This window comes from Cariama cristata, unplaced genomic scaffold (assembly GCF_000690535.1).
Source record: "Cariama cristata isolate BGI_N322 unplaced genomic scaffold, ASM69053v1 scaffold19321, whole genome shotgun sequence".
In the NCBI taxonomy this organism is placed as follows: domain Eukaryota; kingdom Metazoa; phylum Chordata; class Aves; order Cariamiformes; family Cariamidae; genus Cariama; species Cariama cristata.
Genome location: NW_009601206.1, coordinates 17,975 through 22,507, shown reverse-complemented (window position 1 = coordinate 22,507; position 4,533 = coordinate 17,975). Strand labels below are relative to the sequence as shown.

The 4,533-nt window shown below is 50.9% G+C and overlaps 1 pseudogene; it reads right to left on the bottom strand.

The window, feature by feature from the left end:
* Nucleotides 1-3,168: 3,168 nt before the first annotated feature.
* LOC104169461 lies at nt 3,169-3,798 on the bottom strand (annotated as a pseudogene).
* Between the last annotated feature and the right edge of the window lie 735 nt (nt 3,799-4,533).

Below are 4,533 nucleotides of genomic sequence, written 5' to 3'. Positions count from 1 at the left end.
CTCACCCTGCACTTCAGGGCACTGCACTTGTGCATCCTGTGGGCATCCTGGCAGCGCTGAACCCTTCGGCTCAGGAGAGAGGAAAGCCAGAGCAACGAGGCACCCGGTCAGTGCCTGCTCTGTGCAGGTCGCCTTCGTCCCTTGGGGCAGGGAGAGGTGGGAGTGCTGCCCAGCTTGGGATGGGGAACTGCTTGCTGCAGGGTTTTGTGGTCACTAAATGTTTGCAGGGATTGAGATACCTAGAAGAAAAATTTAGGGAGCAGAAACCTGCCTGAGAACTATCAAGTCCACTTCAGGACATCTCTGTGCTGGAAACTCTCCTTGTATCTTTGCCCTGGTCTTACTCTTTCAGTTAAAGATGTGGTGGAGAATATGGGGTCCTTCTCATGCGAGGCACGGACAACCCAGCACACCAATATGATGACCATTTATTATGCTCAAAGCTGCTTCTTATGTTTTCTACTTCCGTACACGCACCTGTTCAAGCTCCAATTGGTTACATGTACTGTTCACGCAATTATCACGCTCCTTAACAAGGATTCCGATAGGTGTTTATGCTATGCATAGCTTTTACGTAAATTAAACACAAGCTCTTTGTCTCACCTTTTTACTATGATTTTGTTCCTCAATTTTATCTACTCCCTGTTCCACAAACTTGTTTATTTGTAGCACTCTCTGCATTTTTCCCTACATCTTATCACATTTTCAAAATGTCCTCCAGCTCATTGCTAACATAAAATGATCCTACACCAGAAACTGGGGAAAAGTAGCAAACCAGACCCTCGTAGGCGGTGGGGATTGCTTCCCAGGAGAGTTTTACCTTAGTGAAACCCATAGCAGCAGGGAGAGCCATGGACTGCTGCTGGAGCAGGAACTGCTCTGTCCCAGCCAGGACATTTCCATGGAGCAAACATCTGGTGGGAGACAGCATTTAACGCCCACTGCTTGACTTCAGATGTCACCTCAAACCAACACTGGCTGCTGGAGCTGAGTGAAGAGAAGCTGCCAGGGAGCTGCTGGGGGCTGGAAGTCCCTGCTGTTGGGTGGCCAAGAGCGCAGCAGGATTTGGGAAGCATTTGGATGGGTAGCTTGGCGTCAGGGGCTGTGTGGAGCTGGTGCTGTTGCAGGAGAGATGAGAACCTGTCTGTATGCTGGGACGTGCTGTGCTGGAGGAACAAGATGGCAATGCAGAGACACCCACTCGCTGAGCCCGTCCTCCTGGGCCGGTGGGTGCCAGCCCTGTTGTACTGTGAGGATATTTTAGGATGCTTTCCTGCATCTGCTGGCCTGAGTGTCTCCACTGCCTTTGGAGAGCCCTGGGATGAGGGCTGGGATGAGGATCATTTGCTCCTTAGTCCGGCAGTCCAAATGCAACTCCAATTTTGCCTGTCGCTTCGAAATCCCAGAGGCCCAGGAGCCAGCAGCAGTCTCTTTTCAGTCTGCCTCATGCCATTGAGCCTGCTGACTTTGGAAACCGCATCCGCGCTGGGGGCACCAGGGGTGGGGTGGGGTAGGGTGGGGACAGCCACCCTCCACCTGCTGCTGGTGAAGGAGAGCTTCTCCTCCAGCCAATGTCAAGTCCATTGTGGAGCTGCCCTGTACCTCCCCTCCCTGTGCGGTGGTGCCCATTGCAAGGCAGGCACGGGCTGCACTCTGAGGTCCCACCAGTTCCTCTGTGCTCTGGTTTGGGGGGGTCAGTGCTTGGTGCCGGAGACTCTCAGGGGAGCGAGTGCCGCCTGCTTCACCCCGGAGCTGCTTTCAGCAGCAGTGGCCCTGAGCTCTCTTTTCCCTCAGACATCCCCAAGTGCAGGTGCCCCGCGCTCTGCAGTGCTGAGGGCAGTTCTCGGGAGCAGCGTAAGGTACTTTCTGGCTCCGAGCTCCTTCACTGCTCATTTCTTTCAGTAGTTTCTAATTTCTCAAACCATTCTGGGTGGCTCGCAGTGGGCACTGGGCTCTGACGCTGGTGGGCGAGGGCTGGGTTTTCCCTTAGCTGTTGGGCCTGGAAGTGGAACTCTCTGCTCTTGCTGTGCTGCCCCAAGACAAAAGCCAGAAATGATTTGTGAAGGTGAAAGTGCTTCTCAGGCAGTCTGTCCTGGCAGGGACGGAGGAGCTGCAGGGGCCTTATCCTGCAGCCTCACAGCATCAGCTCTGTCTGCACTTTTCCTGGCAAAGCTTAATCTAAATTGGTCTCAGAAACTTGGGTATGCTGAGCCCATTCCTGTAATGAGCTCTTCCCTCATTAGTGTCTCCTAATTCAAGCGCTTCCTAACACCTAACCTACTTCTCTTTTGTTCACTTAAGTTCACTGCTTCTCAGTCACAGCAGACGGATGGACTGACGACTTTGAAATGATGTTTCTGCAGGATCAAAGCTTGACTGTGCGGACAGACAGGTAGCGAGGAACAAATCCTGACAGAGGCAGCCTCCCGGCAGGAGGGGGACCTTGGCATCAGGACACTGCCACAGCTTTTGACCCTGGACTGTGAACATGCTGATGGTGTGGGAAGAGCCCTCCTACAGGACAGGTCCCTTCTGACCCCTCCTATGCAGATCACAGGTCCTTTATCTAGTGGAACTAGATTTAATTTTCTTAACATTCATTCCTGTGAGAACCACTCAAAGCTTTCTCCCTCCATAAGCCCCAAGACCCTGGTCCTAGCACCTGACATGAGATTTCCTGGGTCTCAGTGGGAGCACATCAGAGATACAGAACAGACGTTCATTAATGGAGAATGAGCTGAAGGAAGCAAATTTATTGGGATGCTTTACCAGACATTGCAGAGAGGCACAGAGTATATGGAAATTCGTGGCATGTAGCTTTTCTGCTTGCTGTGAGTTCTGGAGGCAGCTAAGAAACCCTAATGAAAAGTCACTCCAGGGCTGAGCGTCTTCCTCCCGCAGGGAAGGTACATGTGGAATCCACAAATTTCCCAAGTGATTTTTTTTTATTCTTGATTATGAACATAATAACAAGGAATCATTGGCGAGCACAGAGGAAAAGAGCTGAGCGGAGGGGGAGCCTGCACTCAGAAAGGGGAATTGGAAAGTGGCATTTCATTAAAACCCTACTACCCTTGGGCTCCTCTCTCTACTCCAGAAAGGCTCAAGCTCTTTGGCCATGCAGAGCCTTCACAGAGCGTCCAGTGTGAACAGGTGGGCAAAGAAGCACTAACAATACGGAGCTGGTTTGATGAGGATAAGGGAGGATTTACAGTTCCCTTTGCACAGGCTGCCCCATGTCATGCCGCCCTTGAAATTCAGCCGTACAGAATAACAAGCCGAGTACCACCACCCGCCCTCATAGCTGTAGGCACAGTTCTTACTGTAAGTGTCCTGATCCCGATCTTTTGTGGAGAACTTCATGTTGTCATGCATAGTGTTGGGATTGTCTGAGGTCATGGCATCCCCCGCCGTCCCTGTGTAGGAGCCCAACCTCAGCCGGTAGCCATGGGACTCATCTTCCACACTGAAGAGGTTGTAGTCTGCAAAATTGATGTTGTCTGTGGAGTCCTGGATGATAAACCTGACCTGGTAGACCTTCTGCTTGGCAATCTGATGGATGTACTCGGTACCCAGCCAGTACTCGTTGCGCACGTTCCCAAAGCCGTACTTGTAGGTGCTCCAGGCCTCGGCCCAGGTGACCGGTGTGTCTTTCTGGTTCCTCTGGATGACCGTCCAGCCTCCGTTTGTCACATTCATTTCGCAGTACACCACAAGGTGGTGGAGCCCTTTCGGCTGGATGATGTAGACTCCGCTGCGGCTGCCAGCTGGGATCTCACTGCAGTCCTTGGGCCAACCTGGGGCAGGAAACAGAGATGGTTATTAAACCCCACACAATGAGACACTGAAAGCACTCGGTATTTCTTTTCTGCACATATCCTTTTGCACACACATTCTTGGGCTGTACTCCTGCCACACGCTCACAAGAGTAAATCAAAATCTTGAAATTATCAATGTAAGAGTTGGGCTTCATATCTTCCCAAGACAGGGTTCACACTGATGGGGACACACTGCCAAAATGTGTCTTTCAGTGCTGTGGTGATTTGCCTGTAGCATGCAGGTGATGTATGACCACACAGACAAATGCAAATCTGGATTATAAAGGCATTTGCTGTTACACCATGGAGGCTTTAGAGCTTTGTAGTAATCTCAGAAACCCTGGAGAGAGTGCGATCAAGACATCCATATTGCTAATAATTAAATCAGCCCTTGTCATCTCAATAGGGCAACTCCATTGGTTTTCTCTGGGCTTACCAGAGTAGCTCTTTAGAGACTTCCTGACTTGTTTGACTTGATTATGGCCTTTCCACGCTCCAGAGTGTCAGCACCTTATACAACAAACAGCTGAATGCACCTACACACTTCTGGGGAGGGACTTGGTCCGCTCCCAGTGTCTCTGCTACTGGTTATTCCTACCCAGATAGGACCTATCTTGTGGTCCTATGGACTAATGTTGACTCAGTTAGTTCAATAACGCAGTCAGTCCCTGTCTTACCCTGTCTTCTCATCGCCTATATAGTGAAAACAGGAAAA